The sequence below is a fragment of the Peromyscus leucopus genome, chromosome 14 (assembly GCF_004664715.2).
Source record: "Peromyscus leucopus breed LL Stock chromosome 14, UCI_PerLeu_2.1, whole genome shotgun sequence".
In the NCBI taxonomy this organism is placed as follows: Eukaryota; Metazoa; Chordata; class Mammalia; order Rodentia; family Cricetidae; genus Peromyscus; species Peromyscus leucopus.
In genome coordinates, this window is record NC_051075.1 from 50,143,392 (window position 1) to 50,163,077 (window position 19,686).

The window sequence follows — 19,686 nt, forward strand, 5'->3', positions numbered from 1 at the left end:
CATGAAAAACGCCTCTTGCTTTCTTTGAAGACTGGATGTTTCTGTTGATTGTAGGCATTCTTGTGACTGTGTTTTGTGTGGCCAAGTGGCCATCCCTTGGTTTTTCCTCTGATTATCTGGCTGTGCCATCGCTGTTGTTGAGACATTTCTCTTCCTACACTGGTATTTCGTGTCACAGTTTATTCTACATGGAATCCCCTCAAGTGTTTCAGAAGTTTTGGGGTATCCATTGATTGATGGCCTGCTCAGGAACCAGTTTCACAGTGTTGTAATTATTGGGGGTTCACCCCTCTTTCACTATCTGGTAGATGTTAAGGCTAGCCTCTCATTAATCTTCTTTTCCATAGTTAGCCCAGTTATTCTCCAGTATTTTCCCATAGAAGCTGTAGACTTACTTAGCTTTTGAGTATTCTCTGAGAATATCCTCTTAGTCTTATTAGAATTGTGGCAAATTTACATGGGAATTTAGATTTCTTTTAGTGGTTTTGCTCTCCTAGACAACTGTTTCTTATGCATCAGGTACTTCATCTTCTCTGTTATTTATTTTTTTAAAGTTTAGGAAGAGTTACTGATCTCATAGAGGTAGTTACTCTGAAGCAGACTTCCTGTCGTGGCAAGCCTTCCTGTCTTCACATCTTTCCTTCCATTTCCTTGTTCTGAGGGTAATGTGAAATCATCTTTTAGGGTCTCTTTTTTTTTTTTTTTTTGTTTGTTTTTTGAGACAGGATTGGATTTCTCTGTGTAGTTTTGGAGCCTGTCCTGGAACTCACTCTGTAGCCAGGCTGGCCTGGAACTCACAGAGAGCCGCCTGCCTCTGCCTCCCAAGTGCTGCGATTAAAAGCGTGTGCCACTACTGCCCAGCCTTTTAGGGTCTTTATGATCATGCATTGGGTAACCATCTTTAGGTGTGCCTCAGGTGAAAGTTGGCCATTCCCACTGCAGTGCTCTGAGGTCCTCGGGAAAATCACTTGGGGATATCGTGATTGCACTGTGAAGTGTGCAGGAGCGTGGGCCGGAACTCTGGTTGGGCCACTGAGTCTCCTGTAGTCTTGCCTAGACCCGGCGTGCAGTGACATTGTGCCATCTCCCACTCTGCTCATTGTCTCCTTGCCTGTTAGCGTTCGCATTCTGTAAGAAGGTATGAAGCTTTGTAGATTGCTTTATAGTCCATGTTTGAAACTCTTCAGATAAACATTGGGTTCATTAGTTACTCTTTTTCCTCTCAACCCCCTTTATTCTTTTGTTTGTTTTTGTGGTGTTGAGGATGGAATCAATCTGGAATCTTGCATCAGAGGTTAAGCGCTAAATCACTGACCATATATCCCCAGCCCCACGGCACTTAAATTATCACTAGTGTATCCCCTGGTTCTGACAACTCTCTCTGCTCTCACTGAAAGTCACCATACTGAGGCGTGCTCCTGATTGTCGTGTTCTCGAGGAGGTACTGGGGACAGAAGTCCTGTGGTCCCCTGCAGTCCTTCTCATCGTGTTCTGGAGGCCTTTCTTCACAAGACTCCACCTCCGCCAGCCACCTCAGCAAGCTTTCCTCACCTCCCTGTGTTCTCAGATTGTAACTCCAGGTCGCCACCATCTCAGGGTCGGTTCTGGAAGCTTCCTCATTGAGCACATCCACTCACCATGTGCTGGGGGAGACAGGATTGCTTTAGTACCACACAGACAGATCTAAAACAACACTGGAAAACAGAGTCGCCTTTTTGTCTCAGCACCTGGCTGAAGGGTCAGGGGTCAGCGCAGTCTGGCAGTGTGGGAAGTGGGAGACAGCGAGCACCTAGTGTGTCCTGAGGTTACTGCCCTGGTTTCCAGCCTTCTCCTCTGTGCTTCTGCTGCAGTTTGCGCACCTCCCTCTTGGACAAGTTGGAAAGCTGTGGGCTGGTTGCTATGGGAATTGATGGGTGCTGCTGGCAGAGGGAGAAGGGAAGTTCTTGGAACTGACCCAGAAATCTTCAGGGAGCAGGTTTTATTTGTCTTCTGCCTCTGGCTTCCCTACCTGCTGTTCTTGGATTTGACTGGGGGCAGCCTTTCCTGGAGTCCTTGGAGTCTGGAGGGTTGGGTGGTCCAAACCAGAAGACTTCCAGGAGGAGGGGGTTCAGAGGGTTGATGTGGCCAGTTGTGTTAGCAGTTGGCTTCTGAAGCTTTGCTGAAGTCACATAGCCTGTCTCTCTGCTGTCCAGGAATGTGCCACAGACAGGTGAGGAGGACCCAGTGGTTAATCCAGGGTCATGACCTTTTCTCCCTTCACCACCACCCATACAAAGACAGGTAGGGTATTCCTTTCTCATTCTGGATTTCTGAAATGTCATGGTGGAAAATGGACATTTTAATAAGTTGATACTCATATTGGGCAGTGAAATTAATGAAATTAAAATATACTTTATAGAGAATTGAGTGTGGTGGTACACGCCTTTAATCCCAGTGCTAGGGAAGCAGAGGCAGATCTCTTGAGTTTGAGGCCAGCCCGATCTATAGAGCAAGTCTAGGACACAGAGAAACCCTTCTGGGGGCGGGAAATTGTCACCTTTTTTTCATTGGATTATTCTGATGAGTAATTTCATACACTCCCTTGATGTAAGCTAGGTTAATTTTTATGACAAATCATGAGAAATGGACGTGAAACACTGATTTCCTGAGAAAAGTGTTTGGCTTCAGGAGAGAAATGAATGACTCCCGGGCATTCTGGAGCTTGATGGGAGCCCTCTACATTTCCAGTTTCAGTCCACTGTTCTGCCATTTCTGATTTTTGTGTTTATCGATAATGAAAAAAACCCAACTTTTTTTAAAGGTAAAATCCTTTTTTGAGCTGACGTTGAATTCCAGGCTCAGATATGAGCATCTGTCTAGCTCTGTTCACTCTTAACTGTGGGGCCTTAGAGGTGACAGCCAGTTAGCAGAGGGACCACAGGATTCTTCTTCTTCTTCTTCTTCTTTTTTTTAGATTTATTATGTATACAGTGTTCTGCCTACATGTATGCTTGCAGGCCAGAAGAGGGCACCAGATCTCATTATGGATGGTTGTGAGCCACCATGTGTTTGCTGGGAATTGAACTCAGGACCTCTGGAAGAACAGCCAGTGCTCTTAACCGCTGAACCATCTCTCCAGCCCCCCTCCCCCTCTTAAAGATTTATTTATTTATTATGTATACAGCATGTATGACTGCAGGCCAGAAGAGGGCACCGGATCTCATTACAGATGGTTGTGAGTCACCATGTGGGTGCTGGGAATTGAACTCAGGACCTCTGGAAGAGCAGTCAGTGCTCTTAACCTCTGAGCCGTCTCTCCAGACCACAGGATTCTGAGTTACCTTGTGATCTGGATGATTCCCGTTACCTGGGAGGGGAGCTGAGGGAGGGTTGGACAGAAAGGACCTGTCCCCTTAGAGCACACAGGACCTGTCCCTTTAGAGCAGTGGTTCTCAACTCTGCTCTTGTAGTCAGTGTGAGAGCTGACAACATGAAAGGGAAATGTGTGGTGAAGGGTGAGAGCTGCACTAGTGAGCCCGGGGTGGGGGGGGGGGGGGGGGGGGGGGGGGTGGGGGGTGGGTGGGTGTCATTGAGTGACCTTCCCATGGAGGAAGGCTGCAGTCTCTCCATTCATAGGCATTCGCAGATTAGCCATTGTTATTTGAATGGAATCTTCTAGAGTAAGCAACACTTTACAACTCCTTTGTTTTTAGCCTCAGAACTTCTCTGGCTTTGATTTGTCAGGGAGTCTTGCAGAATGTCTGCCCAGGCTGTGCAGGTGACCTCAGGGGAGGGCTAACCATTGGGGCTCACCTCACTGAGTCCTGAGACTTGTATCAGAGAGAAGAGCTGTGAGTGGGAGGCCTGGGGCGAGGGAGTCAGCCCCTAATGACATGCACTAACTGCTTCTTCAGTGTGAAAATACAAGCCTCACCTGAAAGGGAGTTAATAATAATAACCAGAGTTTATTCTGGAGCCAAATATGAGTGACCGTGGTCTGGGGACACAGATTTAGGTCACCCCAAACACCATGTTCTGATGTAGTAAGAGTTTCATGTAGGCTCTTTTCATTTGTGTGGGTGGAAACAGCAGGCTGGCCAGTCTCAGATTCTATCTGATAACATTCTTAGGCTTTGGGTTGATGGCAGCTGGGGGTCTGTTATTACATTCCAAAAGGGTTTACCTAATAGTCCTAAGAATGTTAGGTCGGACACTGGGGTAGTCAAGAGGTGACTGTCCAGTGGACTAAGAGCCCAAGATAATTTTGATCCCTAGCTCTTCACAGTCATTTGATCGATTGGTAGCGTGCGTAACAGATGTGTGGCTTTTTTGTTACCTTCTGTCCGGGAATTTGTTTACCCTCTGTTCTTTCTTTTGCTGTGAAATAGATGCAGCTCTTCACAGGTCAGTGAGGAGAAAGCTGAGGTTCCCGGTGTTTCTGCTCTGCCCAACTCACCCAAGAAAGGTCAGGCTTTTGTTAAAATTGAGATTAGAGCTCATGGCATTTCATTCACCCAGAACCCCAGGTCTTCCGTGGTTAATTATATTGCCTTGCATTGTTCAGGCCTAACTATTGTGATAGAATAGAGATGTGTATGATGTTGGACTCAAAAGCTCATGTTCTTTCTGTATGTAGTGCCCACCCTGTGGGAACTCTGCAGAGACACTAGGAAATGCCTAGAGAGGTGGCCCTTGAATTAGACACAGTAGGGGAGATGAACTTTGGGATTATAGAGCAGTGTTTGGGGGCACTTTGTGACTAGAGGCTATGTGAGGAAAGACAGGACTGCCATGTGGAGTGTTCAGCTCAGGGTGTCTGCAGAGATGGTGTGTGAAGGTCACAGAAAGGAACGGGTGAGAAGTTAGGCAGAATTGAACCTTGCGGAAGAATTTGGATCCACTTTCTGTAGGTGTTGAGAAACTCTGGCTGATTTTGGCTCTAATATCCTGTGTTTTAAAATCTTTAAAAGGCCGGGCGGTGGTGGCGCACGCCTTTAATCCCAGCACTTGGGAGGCAGAGGCAGGTGGATCTCTGTGAGTTCGAGGCCAGCCTGGTCTCCAAAGTGAGATCCAGGAAAGGCGCAAAGCTACACAGAGAAACCCTGTCTCGAAAAATCAAAAAAAAAAGAAAAAAATCTTTAAAAGATATGGACAAAGAAAGTTAGGATTCATGCTAGGTGTAGTTGTGCAGACTTTAATTACAGTGATTGGGAGGCAGAAGCAGGAGAATCTCTGTGAGTTCAAGGCCAACTTGATCTACATAGTGAGGGAAAAATAAAAAGAAAAGGAAACGTAATAGTAAATTAATGTTTCCGCCAGGCAGTGATGGTATAAATCTTTAATCCCAGCACTCAGGAGTCAGAGGCAGGTGGATCTCTGAGTTGCCTGGTTTACAGAGTGAGTTCCAGGGCAGCCCAGAACTACATGGAGAAACCAAAAGAAAGTTAAGATTCAGCATAAAAGAAAAAATAAATTAGGTTTACCCTCTAGGAAACATCAGTGTACCTGTTTGTTTTATGGGCACAAATTCTGGTTATATAATTCTGACTGTAATCTTGTCAGCATGGTGATGACTCAGGACAACTAGAAACACAGGGGTGTTGGGCATCTATTGGAATCCTGATTTACATATATAGTCCTGTGTAGTGGTTACTTGTGACTCTGTTTGAGATCTGAAGTCCACAAAGAGAGTCTTCCTCATGAGACACATGAGTGGCCAGACCATTTAGGCTTTCTTTTTTCCAGAAAAGAGCCAATTCTGGCCACACTTCCTGGTAACTGACCTCTGCCCTGTGTTATTGCCCAGAAAATTCCTAAGGGTCCTGGTCAAACCTTTAGCCATGTAAGGTACTTATAAAAATATAGCCTTTTGCTTGCTGTTTAGACAGGATTTATGCTACTTTACCAAGGAAATAAAAAAAAAAAATCCATTAGCACCTAAGTGAGAATGTTGACAACTAGTTTGCACTGGTTTTGAACCATGTCTAGTTGAGCCTGGGAGTGGGGCAGTAGAAGGGTACAGACCTTAGGCTGACTGCTGCCACAAGACTCTCCAGATTCTCATCATCTTGTTTATCACTGTCTGCTGAGTCTCTGGGGCGCTTTCTAGATGGATGCATGGTGGCCAGGTCTCGGACGATGGCTCCTATTGTCTCCTAGGAGTAGCTGTTGTAGTGGATGGAAAAGCTGGCTAAGCTGCCTCTGGGAATTTAGTCCTTGTGAAGATTTTAAATGCCTTGGTTGGATAGCTTGTTTTAAATACTCCTGGGTTCCTTTTAGACCAAACAACCAAGTAGAACGGAAGAAACTGAAAACGATCGCATGTCATGGACTGACTTGAGAAATGCAGAGCACGTAGTATAACATTCTCTTCTCTTTGCTTTCAAAAGGGTCAGGATCCCAAATTAACATACCTCCGTCTTAGCCAAGATTTCAGTTACTTGACTCAAAGCCCAGAGGATAGATGGAAAGAAATCCAAGGAGGTTTGCCAAAGCAAGGAATAGCAATGAGATTTCTTCCCTAGCGGCTTGGGATTTTTTTAATTCCAGTAATTAATTATGAGAAAGTATTATTTTGTTAACATTTAGTAAAGAGTTTTAATAAGTGGGTACATTTTATATAAATACTAAGTTTTTTTTTTTTCCCTTGACAAATGGGAACATTTAAAGAAAATGGCCCTAACGGTTTTCTGGCCCTTGTAGAACCTGCACTTCTGTGATTCTCGTGTGCTTTGAAACCAGGGCAGTGGAGCAAAGTCTGTGCTCCCTGGTGGCTGCTGCAAGAGCTAGAAGCTCTGGGTGCTGCTTCAGTCGGGGCCAGGTCTTAGTAGTATGTGAACAAACAAGTTGTGCCTAGAGTTCCTGAATTAAACTCCCCACATTTGATTTTTAGACTAAGATACTCCAGTGTCATTCTGTCTCTCAAAATATAGAGCATTTTACTGTTTTATTTCACTATTTTAAAATTTATTTAAACATCATTACTCCAAACCTTCTATTCCATTGTGTATTCATATTCATTCATTCATTCATTCACTCACTCTGTGTGTGTGTGTGTGTGTGTGTGTGTGTGTGTGGTGCGCCATGGGCATGTGAACTTCCAGGAGTTGTTTTGCCTTTCTCACCATGTGGGTTCCAGGGATCAACCTCAGGCTGGTACACTTGATGGCAAGTGTCTTTGCCTGGTGAGCCTTCTTGTTCCCAGTTCCACTTTGTGAGTGACAGTCCATTCTGTGATGTCCAGTCTGAAGGAGGCGGCTGATAACATACAGACAAGACCTTGGTGTTCTTTCCTTGTAGCCTTTTGTGGTTGTTTTCTATTTTCATAAGGAAGTATTTTCTTAGACTAACTATCAAATCTTGAGATCCGTGAACTAAATGTCTTCTAAATTTCATTTTTCATGGTTGGCTATAATTCTTTGCAGTCCTCTTTATGGGGGAATATACACTCAGATTGATTTCAGTTGGAATCCATTTGTCAGGCTGAAGTGGAGGACATTACCCTTATTTAATGAGACAAGTTTCATAGTAAGACACTTGGGGAACAGGAATCTGCTTGTGGGAACCCTCCCTCAGTACCCTGAGTACCCTGTAACCTTGTTGGGCAGAGAAACTTCTTCTTTGTAGAGTGTAGACTTTGGAGACCCAACGGAACTTGAAATTGAAAAGAAAATGTATGTGTGGCCATAGTTACAGCAACCCTTTTCTGAGGAGAAATGTAAGTCAGTAGAGATGACAACAGAATCCCATGTTCTTTCATTGGAGATCTGGTTCCATCCTCCTGTTCTAGAGCATGGGTTTGTGGATACCCTGGCTCCTGCAGGAGAGAGCAGGGCTGGAGTTACACATGTTCACTTTGGGCCATAAGAGCGCACATGAAATGCCACTCCGTTCTCTTAGAGCCATCAGAACAGAGTAGAGATGCTTGTTAGGGGTGGACGCGGTGGGGTCAGAACCACTCACATTCAGGCTCTCTGAACCTTGGGCTCTAGTTTCTGTCTCTAGTGCATTGACTGGTGGTTCATGTTCCTGAAAGTGATACCCATTGCTACCTGTAAGGTACCCAGGGTCTTTATATAAAGTGGAACTACTGTCCTTCTCAGCTCTCTATGGACACAAAGACAAATTGATTGACTTCAATGGGGGCCAGGATAAGATAATTCTCATCAAATTAACATTCATCCAGAGAAAGGCGGTGTGACATTCAGCCCTATCCTTGGACTGTGGTGCATTTTGAAATCAGAGCGGCCTTAACAGGAAGAAGCACAAAGTGTCTTGTCTTCTGGTTGGTCCTGAGACAGGAGATGGCTGTCCTCGGAGTTCCCAGCACCTGGGACTGGCTCCCAGGTCACATTTTCTTTGCTCTTTTCCCTCATCTTGGGAGGTTGGATGACATTTATTCTTTGCAAATAGTTTGTGCTCTTAATATGACTGTGAGAACAAGACTGTCCTCTTCCTTGCTTTGATTTTGGGGAATAGTATTGACCTGGGACACTGGCAAGCCAGGCTCTGGAGGGGACCCCTGCCATTGCACTGAGGGACATGGCTGACCCTCTTCTATTTATTGAGTAAACTGGAAACCGAGTTAGCTACCTGTAACTTCGTTGTCAGCCGGTGGAAGAACCGCTGTTCTGTTACCCTTGTGGCTTCCTGTATTCCTAAGGCGGCAGAGATTGTCAGATGCCTGAGGCCTGGGTTAGTGTAGGATTACAAGGAACACTCCCTCTTTAGAGACCCAGGAAAGCTCAGTGGCTCTGTCTTCAGATAAAGTGATCACTCAGAGTGAAACTCAACCCTCTTTCTTCCTTGGGGATTTTATTTGGAAACTAAGTAATCCTGATTTAGCCCTGAAGAATTTCAGTGTTTTCAGATGTGATCTGGGAGAGACTGGACCTGCTCTCTCAGATTGGTTACACCGCAAACATACCCCCACCCCCACTGTATTGTGCTTCCCTGCGTCTAGGGGCTGCAGGGTGATGTAGGTAGGTGTCTTTCCTTATCACTGTCCTCCACCTTCTTTGAGATGAGGTCTTACCTTAACCAGCTGCTTCCTGTTCAGCTTGACAGGCCCGCCAGTGAATTCCTTGGAACCCAGTGTCTCCCACTCTGGTACCAGGGTTACTAGTGCATGCCACCATGCCCAGCTTTTTATGTTGGTCCTGGGCATCCCAACTCAGGTCCTCATGCTCATATAGAAGCACTTTACCCACTGAAGCATCTCCTCTGTCTGAGGTTAACGATGAAAGGGCCTGTGTGCTATCAGTGTGGTGTCAGTACTGTTAAACATCTCTTAGTTAATCACAGAACACTGATTTTTACACTCAGGGTATAAAGAGCGCCAACATTTTTTTTTTTTTTTTTTTTTTTAAATTATAACAGTTAATTGATAAGATTTTTCTTCTTTGAAATGTTGCTGGAAAATGCATCTTCTTTCCCTGTTACTGTAGTCATTGCATCTGACAAAATAAGCAATGCATGTTTTTACAGAATGCAGCAGACTCATCAGCTTAGAGGAGCTGCTTTCCTGGGCCTGTTTGTTTTTAAGGGATTTGTTCTTGGGGGCGGCAAGATAAGTAGCAGAAGTTAGTTTTTATTTATTTATTTATTTTTTATGTGTAGGGGTGTGTTTGCCTGCATGAATGTCTATATGTGTTAGGCATGCCTGGTGTCCAAGAGGCTGAAAGGGGGCATTCTGGAACTGAAGTTACAATCAATTGTGAGCTGCCATGTGGAACCCAGGTCCTCTGGAAGAGCAGCCAATGCTCTTACCCACTGAGTCTTCTCTCCAGTCCTATAAGCTGGTTTTAACTAACTCGGGGGTGGGGGTGGGGGGACGACGACAAAGAGATTCTGCTCTCCCTGTTGTTTCTGGTAGTAATAATCTCTTTGTGCTTTTCTGTGCATGTTTGTGTTTTCTAATAGCAAACGTGGAATCTCATGTTATTTCTGCTTTTAATGTTTAGTTGCATTTTTTACTATTTTCCATCCATTGAAATAGTTTTGGAATGCCGTTTCAAATTACTTTGTAATACTGCATCTTGCCTTGGACTGGTATGTCTGATATGTCGTGATAGAGCTTCGATGTATTGATTTTGCATGTGCATTTAATAGAAATGCTTGATTATTTTCTTAGGATGATTACCTCAAATAAGAGTTACCGGGTCAGACCACTGGGATGACTTCTGCTTCTTCCCATTTCCTCTTGATTTACTGGGGTAAAGCGATTGCCTTTTCCGCCTATTCCTTTGGAAAACGTCTCTGAGAGTACACTGGCACTTAGTGAATCAAGTGGACTCTGCAGAAAAAGAGGGAAGGCTTCAGTTCAGAAAATCTTACAGGACAGTCATTGGTGGGCTGTGATCTTACCGACACTAACCAGAAGCTTGGGATTGTTAGGCCTGCATGGAAAGGATACCTCTGTTAACCTCTGTGTTGGTGTTGCAGTAAAAGGCCACCATAGAAAAGAATGCTAGAAGTCACTTTGTTCAGATGCTCAGACTCTGGACCAAAGTCCTGTGCGTCCTGTCGCATTTGCTATGCTTTGGCTCCGGACTCCCCTGGGGAGAAGAGTGTTCAGCTGGGCTTGGGCTGATTTGCAAATGGTGGCAAGTGCTTTGCTCAAGCTTCTGAGGACTTCTGCTAGCCTGGCAGCCTGGCTGTGGTGTCTGGTGTCACTGTCTATAGTTGTCTGTGATTTCACTCTTCCCTAGCAGCTGTGGGGACTGAAGGGCACATGCCCGTCGTTGGTTTCTTTGTTGGTGTGTCATGTGGAGTAGTCATTTTCTTCATTCCATAGTTATTGGACTTGGGGCTCATTATTGCAAGTTCACGTTTTCCCCAGGTTTGTGGTGTCCCTCTGTCCAGTGACACAGTATTGTACAGCCAAGGTGCTTTGTTGTGGCATACAGAATCCTTTTGAGGGAGGTGGTGAGCAGGTGGGTTCTCTGCTTAGGGATGAAGTGACTGAAGACTCTATTATCTGATGCCTTCCCTCCCTTTGTACCTTTGGTGTTCTCATTGTTACACAGGTAATAACGGTCAGTTTTTATCACTCAGTTGCCATGGACCACTCAGTCTTCTAAGATCTCAGTATGTGTCAACCTTCGCCTGGTCCTGTGGACTTGGTGCCGTTCTCTTAGAGAGGGAGTAATTTCCTTGAGGTTTGTAGTGTATCAAAGGATAATTGAGACTCCTACAAGAAATCCTTATGTAAAATTCCAGGAATATACTAAGCTTCTAGCCGCTGACACTTGATGTCTATAGAGAACACAGTTCTCACCTCAAAGGCAGGAAGGGAGAGCTTATTCTTTTTGTTTGTTTGTTTGTTTTTTTGAGACAGGGTTTCTCTGTGTAGCTTTGCTCCTTTCCTGGACTAGCTCTGTAGACCAGGCTGGCCTCGAACTCACAGAGATCCGCCTGCCTTGGTCTCCCGAGTGCTGGGATCAAAGGCGTGCACCATCACCACCTGGCAGCGGCGGAGAGCTTATCTTACACTGTTAGTGGCTCAGGATGTGGATTCAGGTCACCCCGAATAACATGTTCCAATGTAGAAACAGTGCCATAGAGTTCATGTAGCCAGAGGACAAAAGCAAGCCCTAAGTCCAGGCACTTTTTCAAATGCATGGGTAGGAACATCAGGTGAGTACGTCCCAGCAAGCAGGGACAGTTCTATTACTGGCCTCACATGCTACTTAATAGCATGCTCAGCTTTTGGTTTACAGAAGCTAGTAGTCTGTTAGTACCTTCCAAAAGTCTAATGTGATAGTCACAAGGATATTTCATAAGACAAAGAGTGAATGATTAAGAGCACCACAAATAGACCAAAATAATCTGACTTTGAATCTGCAACATTCCAACTCTGTACAGTCAGTTCAGACCTCTCAGCCTTGTGGAGTCTTTACCATAGGTGTGGCTTTTTGTGGGAACTCCAGTTCACAGTGATTATAATGATTACAGCGCAGATCTGGTTATAATTTATGTGTGTACATTGCTCATTGTTACCCAGTGAGCTCACTGAAGGAAGTGGCTGTGTTGCTGGTGGAAGCTCAGGCTGGGCGTGGACTGTGTTGAACGCCGTCTTCTGGGGTTTGGGGTTGGAGCCCAACTACCCTCTGGGATGATTACCTGGCTCATCAAGGCAGCTGCTTAACCTGGGACTCCTGCCTCTCTCCTGCAGGCATCCTCATCCCAGCTTAGCCATGACCCTCTGGGGCTAGTTGTGCTTGAGCACTGTTCTTTAAACTGTCTTGCTGTAACCCTGGAACCCAGTGTTTCAAAGGCCCTCAGATCCATAGGAAAAGTACAGCATGGCTTTTTTTCAAAGTTGGCCTTTCACTTCTAAAGTGGGTTGAAAGACTTGATTTGGGGAAATTGAAGGTGTTTTTGCTTTAGGAAGTTCTGTTTCCATTGAGCTAGCCAAGGCCCTTCCTGATAGCCTGTATTTAAAATGTAATTGTTAGAGAAAGGCCTGTGAGGGCAGCTGCTTCCCTCAGGTGTGCGCATTGGGGTCAGGCTAAGGCCTGAGGCAGAAGTTCATTGGGATGTTTTCTGGAGTCAGACAGTGCTGGCTGGTGCAGAGCAGCCGAGTCCTTCCTGTGGCCCAAGTCAGAGGGACACTGAGCTACTGAGTTCTGATGCTCGTCTCAGTCGTACACAGACCAAGACTGTGTGGAAGGATGGAGCGGAAAGCTGAGATCCCTTCCCTGGAGTGCAGTGAGGGTGGGCGGGCCAGCTCCACAGCAAACTGGCTGGGGTTTCTCTCTGAACAAGTGAAAGGACTTCACTTTTAGGAAGAGTAATGGAGCCTGGAACAAAATTCCACCCGTGGAGCTGAAGTCACCATTTTCCCCTTTCAGTCTGGGATATGTTGACCAGTTACAAGGGGGCCATCCTGTGTGGTTTCTTAGATCATTTATCCTGCAGCAGGCATGCAGTAGTATCTGGAATCGTGTAGCTCCTGGAGGGCCATCTTTGGCGAGTCAGACACAGTGCCTTAGGTGTTAAAGTCATCACAGATGCATGCGAAGAGGACCTTAATACAACTCGGAGGAGGAAATGACACAGCACAGGTCTGTGTAATGCACCACAGGATGTTAGATGAGATCGATGGAAGCCATGTGGAGATAAAAGGGAAGACGCAGGCATCTCCAGAAGCAGATTGTTCTTTAATCAGAACAGCTGAGGAGCTGCACTCACTCCCCTGAAGTGAGGCTGTACACATGTGACCTGGGGTCTTGGGGACTATAGAGGATGGAAAAGGGGGAACTTGGAGATGGAAGATTCTACCTGGAGGTCAGTTCCCCCACAGTCTGGAAGTGGTAGATGCCAAAGGCCTTGGTACGTGGGTCTCCTCAGCAGGCACTTCCACAGCTGTTGTTAGTCACCTTGCCTGTGGGAACTTCTCCAGCCACCTGAGGGTTTTAGGTCATTAACCCTGCACCAAGGACTCATCTAACAGAGAAGACTTCACACTGTTGAGAACTGTCTTCTGGAGAAGGTGGGCATGGAGCTGCCCCGAATAGGAGAAAAGACATTTAACATGGTGCTGGAGGCATTCAGTCGCAACACTTGGGAGGCAGAAGCAGGCAGATCAAGTTCAAGGCCATCCTGGCTTGTCTCTTGAGCCCCAGGCCAGCTGGGACCCAGGAAGATCCCAGAGGAGGAGGGGGAGAGGAAGGGAGGAATGGAGGGGGGTGGGAAACCTGTCTGGTTGGGGGAAGCGTTTTTTTTTCTTCTTAGGAATGAATCCTATGCAGATCACCCAAAGAGCACAGGCATGAAAGTGAAGTTGGGGAGAAACTTACCATCAGTAACAACATGGCCTGCCCTAAAACCAGTGTTAATGATTGACACTGGACAGAGCACATCGGTGCTTCTCCCCAGTGCCACATGACTAGCCCCCTTTATCTGCATTTTTCCTGTGAAGTTCAGAATCCTGTGCTGAGAGACAGGGCATCCACAGGGTGCCTCCTCCACACTGTCCCGGAGGCTCTTGCAGGAATCACCCTTGTTCCCACATTAATATTTGACAAGACCCACAGATAGCTGTCTGGTTACTGTGTAGACAGTGAGACCAGACTTCAGCTCCAGATGCTCAGTCCTTGTTTTTATCCTGCACAGGATCTTTTCAGATGGTTGCGGCCTGTCCAGCCAGTTGCTGCAGTGAGACTGCAGGAAGTTGACTTCCAGGTAGGAGGGCTCTGGATGCCTCTGCAGCTTTACCTGGAAGTTGTTCAGTTTGGTCCTCGGCTGCATTTGCCTATGTGTCTGTATTTGATGAAGTGAGTGATGGTTCATCCCAAGGAGTTACGTCTGTTCTTTTTTCTCATTCCTTAGAGTACTTGGATAGGAACAGGGAAGAACTGGCTGCTTGTTTAAAACTTCTTTTCTCTGGATTTCCAGTATTGTTGAACTCCTAATTGGTATGGTCGCTGTTATTACATTTGGTTCTTGCGTGTTATGGATTTGGATAGTTCCAAACCCTTATTGAGAAATTGTATGCTGACAGTAATAGCCATAGTGGCCATTATCATTTAACATGAGCCTGGACTTTTCTCAGTGAGGTTCCTGTGGCTGTTCATTGATAATAGGGCAGATGGTTTCTGCAGCTCACACAGCTTGTAAATTACTGAGGCAGAATTTGAACTCACATTTGTTTGCTGTTAGAATGCCGAAACTACTGTGTTCAATTGTTTTTTCCTGTTGCACCCCACCTCCTCCTGTGCAGTGTTAGTGGTGCCTCTCCTCTTCTGTAGAACGGCTGGATGCCACCCCAGTTTTCTCTAAAGTAACTTTTGGTTGTCACGAGTCTTCCTGTCTGTCGCATTACCTCTTGGCTCGACTTCTTAGCTACTCTGGTCACAACTTTGTTTCCTGCTGTTGATGGTACTTCGAAGTCATGTGTTTCTTTTCTCCTTTTACTGCTTAAGGGAAAAGAAATTATTTTATTTTCCATGTGGTATCGTTTTCTAAGTGGCAGTTCAATCTAAGCAGCTTCCAGCAGTCCTCCGAGACAGTTTAGATACCTCTACTGATCTGTGAAACAGCGGCTGGAGCCTTGTGCAATCCCACAGCCAGGGACTCCAGGATGAAGGGAACGTGAGGACCAGAAACACACCGAGTGGTTCGTCCATATCAGTGGGTGTGACAGGGGCAGGGCAGGGCAGCAGTCTAGAGCTACAGTGCTTGCCCGAGCGCGCGCGCGCGTGTGTGTGTGTGTGTGTGTGTGTGTGTGTGTGTGTGTGTGTGTGTGTGTCTGTCTGTCTGTCTGTCTGTCTGTCTGTCTGTCTGTCTCTGGGTTGGACAGCCCCCATCTTGTTGTAAGTTGTTGACATCTGTATATAAAAAAATACAGCTCTGTCAGTCACATGTCCTAAATACTAGAGTGGACAGCCGTGTATTATATTCTGGTCTGCCAGCACTGGTGAGGTAGGGTGGTATGTGTTACGAATCCAACTCAATAACATGTCTAGACAGAACCAAATGTGTAATTATGTAAAATCACAGCTAAGGAATTCTGACTGAACAACTTTAATAATTATTGGCAACTTTGACATTTTCTATTACTTTGTATCCTACAGTGTTAGCCTATTATTGTAGAAGAGTTATTTTTAGACAAGACAGAATGTCTAAGTTGTGTTATGACTCTAGTTTTTAAAGTAAAATGAATCTTTCATCCAAACAACCTTAAGTTTCATGGTTTGTAGAATTGAGTAAATTTGAATAAGAAATGTTGCTATCAGCATTAGGGTTGAACAGGCTACTTTGAAACTCACTGAATAGGACATCAGAACTGCCATCCTCAGCGAGTTTCTTCTCAGTGGAGACTGACTGGCACTCTGTAAAGACAGCTCAGATGGTGCCAGCCTCTATCATTCATTTCCTGTCTTCTCATGTAGTCTAGGCTGTCTGCCCTCACCCTCCAGCTCCCAGCCTTAGAGTGGCCGCATCTCTTCTTTTGTCCTCCTGTCCCCTCACACAGGCTCTTGGAAGCCAGGAGAGGGAGTAACAGACCTTGCATGACTGAAGTTGTGGGTTCCTGAAATGTCATGGATGTACATTCTCTTCTCTTGAGACTGAGGTTTTACATGTGTCTCTTCCAGTGGTGCCTTGTGTAGTGGATGTGTGTGCCTATGTGGGTGTCTGTCTCTTTAACAGTGTCATTTGAAGACAAAGTTTTTAAGAGTATCTTTTTCATTCATGGCTATGAATTCTGTGTCTTGGGAAGCTTATTCCCTTGTCCTGAGTATATTCTGTTTTCCTCTGATACCCTCTTGGCCTGCAGGCATCCTACAGTTTCATTCTGGAGACTTCATGATTTGGGCTTTATTGTTGATGACCCGAACTGACATTTATCACATGCTTTATTGTCAACACTCAGTCCAGGAAGAGCTGTTTAGATGGCATTTTATAAGTGAGGATTTGAAGTACTCTGAGAATTTGGTCCCTTTCTGATGATCAGGTTAAAGATGTGTTAGGTCACAATCTGTATCTAGTGCTTTGGTGAAAACCTTTTTCTCTTTTTTTTCGGGGGGGATGATTAAAGCCTCCCTTACCAAAACAGTATTGCTATTGGAAACTGAGTGACCTTTTGGTAATTTGGTTTTCTCTTCTAATGAAGCCAGCGGTAGGAAGTGCAGGACAAGACTGAAGATGTGGTGTGCATATGTGGCATCAGGTAGAGAGATGCCTTATTTATGCACTCTTGTTAGTGTCCATGGATTACCTCACAAAGATCACCACTCACATAGGCAATCAACAAGAGCGTTTATTGCTTAAGAAAATGTTCCAGCATGCCGAGGTCAGCCATTGAGGCAAAATGGTGAAGACCACGAGGGGACTATGAGGGGAGCATGCAACTCCTTTTAAGCACAGCTAGGGGAATTCCAGGGTGGAGAATGGGACCTTTGGTGGCTTTGAACCTAGCAGCAATGAATCTACAGGGGTTGGTTGGGAGCCCAGGGACTTTGCAGCTTCAGATTGGGCAGCTGTCTTTGGTCACCATGAGGCCAGATTGGCTGGCTATAGACTGTGGTTATCCCTGAGAGGGCCAGCTCAGCCCAGGAACTGGAACTGAGGCCTGGTCTTTTGGCATGGCTACTTGGACCCTGTCAGTCCTGCTATAAGAATGGATGACCACTTCACTACTTAGCTGACCTGAGGAGCTGAGAAACTTAATCCTGCTTTAGGAAGTTGAAGTGGGACTGGGCAAGGTGTGGCACACCAGCCCTTGGTTTGGTGGGCTAATGATGAGACTTGATTGGGTGTTGGCGGTTGTTGAATTAGAAGAATCAGATTGATGCCATTATTTAGCCTGGTCTAATTTGATGTTTGTTTATTAACTCTGTCATAGGGCAGAATGTTACTCTTTGGTTTTAGTTCCATCAGGGGCAACTGGGCCTCCTAGTGTTTGAGTTTTCTCCCCAACAGGTTAATGGAGGGACCAGAGTTCCTCAGCCAGGCTTCTCTGGGCTTCCTGGTGTCCCCATAAGCACTTATAAACAGATAACAAACACTACATTATCTTGACAATCCAGTCGTTTCTGAGGTGCTTTAGGGGAGAAGGGGGAGCCCCACATGTGAGTACAGAATGGATGCCCAAGGTCCTTCCTGTGCTCCTTGAGTATCGAAGACAAACGAGACAGGAAGAAAGCAGGGCAGCCCCGGAGTGAGCTCCTCTGCATTACGTGCTGGGCTGTTAGACTTCAAGGGGAAATTCAACTTGACCTTTGCAGGGAAGGTCATGCTTTGATTTTGGCTGAGCACCGTGGATACTCTGGTGACATCTCAAGAGTTGGCATTGCCCATGCTGCCCACTGAGCAGTGTCTGAGGGAGTGGCAAGGGTGCTGGGCAGCTCAAGGACCAGACAAGCAGCCTCCTCTCTCAGGAAACATTAGCTTCAGTTGATAACTCTCAGAGAAACTGGGACAGTTCCCAGGCCGCTCCTCATTTGCCGGGATAAACAGTAGCATTAGTAGAACCTGGTTGAAGGCAGAGGTAATAAAATTCACTGTTCTAATTTTGTCCTCTTAGCAGGGTTATATTACATTTTGTTTATTTAACCCCTAAGATGGTGCCTAAACTGGAGATTTGTTAACTATAAATGTCTTTTTTCAAGAATGGCATTTGTTTTGCTTAGACCACTACTTTTGACGATCATGGGTATTTATAATTTATAGTCTTAGGCATGTTGGTCGGTCTTTTCCTCCCCTCCCTCCTCTCCCCTCCCCTCCTCTTCCCTCCCCTTCCCTTCCTGGATTTATTTTATTTGTGTGTGTGTGTGTGTGTGTGTGTGTGTGTGTGTGTCTGTCTGTCTGTCTGTCTGTCTGTCTGTCTATGTGGATTGGAGGCTAGTCCTTGGATCCTTTGAAATTAGAGTTGTAGGTGGTTGTAAGCTGTTTGATTTGGGTGCTGGGCACTGAGTTTGGGTCCTCTGCAAGAGCAGCAAGTACTCTTCCACACTGAGCCATCTCTCTGACCTCTGACCAGTTAGTTTATAGTGAACTGTCTTATATTGTTTACAAGAACCAAATTTAGTATCCTTTTTTTTTTTTTTTTTTTTTTTTTAAGCTCTCCATGCTGGGAGTAGAGTCAGGGTTTCACACATGCTAAGCACTTTACTGCTGTGCCATAGTCCTAGACCCCGTATTTTGATACATATTGTCTTTTATTGGATTTTCTACAGGAACACTTGCTAGACTTTCTAGACAATGGTTGTAATTGTCACATGGAACTAGTGGTTGTCCTTCATTGCTATTTCAGTGTCTCCACTTAGGCTAGCAGTCATTTCTGTTGCTGGTAGATTCTTTGAGCCAAGGTTGTATGTCTGTAGGCATCTACAAAATGTACCACAGGATGTTCTGCATTGGCAAAGTGAGTGTTGACCGCTCTTGTTTGTATAAGTGTCAGGTTATTTGAATCAGGCAGAATTATCTTAGCTACGTGTACATGAATGTGTCCAGTAAGGAGTTAGGCAGCATTAATCACTTGCTGTTTGTTTGATCAGATGATGGAGTTGACTTTTTTGTGTATAAATAGCTGAGGTTGTTATGTTTAATGTAGAGAGCAGATGCACTGTCTAGTGAAAACAGCATGCAAAGCCCAAATTAAATAATCTAGAAGCATGGTAGAATACTGTGGTTTTGTGTGTGCGCGACTGTGATTTTAAAGGAGTGAATTGTGGTTTGCACTGTGTTAGACTTTCTGCAAATGTATGTGGCTGCCCTGGCTCCTCCTCATATAATGCTGAGCGTGTGTGTGTGTGTGTGTGTGTGTGTGTGTGTGTTGTGTGTGTGTGTGTGTGTCCATAAGGCTTTGTGGATAACTGACACTCTCTGCTCTGTGGGTGCAGATCTTGCCCTCACCAGCTTTCTGACCTTGTCAAGTTCCTTCACACTGCTGTACTTCATCTTCTGCAAAACTGGTAAAGATTGTGCAAGCAGTCTGTGCTGATAAGCTTGTTCTGAGGCTTCTGGAGGTCAGTGTACAGGAAGTGCTGGAAACAGTGCCTGGCATGGGCGACAGATGAGTAATACTGAAGCAGGTACTTGTGTGATGTGTGTCTCAGGGATTCTCCTGCAGTCAGTTTCCAGTCTCTTAAATCGCGTCTGTGATATTTGTAGGGTGACTTCCACACTGAGTGCCCTTCTAGGTTCTGAGGGCATGCAATCGTAATGAAAGGCATGGTTTCTACCTGGGAAGCTCGAGCC

General features: G+C 45.5%; 1 protein-coding gene across 7 annotated transcripts in view; it reads left to right on the forward strand.

The window, feature by feature from the left end:
• Nucleotides 1-19,686, forward strand: part of Sipa1l1 (signal induced proliferation associated 1 like 1) — a 300,159-nt gene that overhangs the window by 85,347 nt on the left and 195,126 nt on the right. Inside the window, exon 4 of one of the 7 annotated variants that reach the window (XM_028877330.1) lies at nucleotides 14,098-14,166. The exons of the other annotated variants lie outside the window; for them this stretch is intronic. The gene's annotated coding sequence lies outside the window, so the exon portion shown is untranslated. The remainder of the gene's footprint in view (nucleotides 1-14,097; nucleotides 14,167-19,686) is intronic. 7 annotated transcript variants of the gene reach the window in all.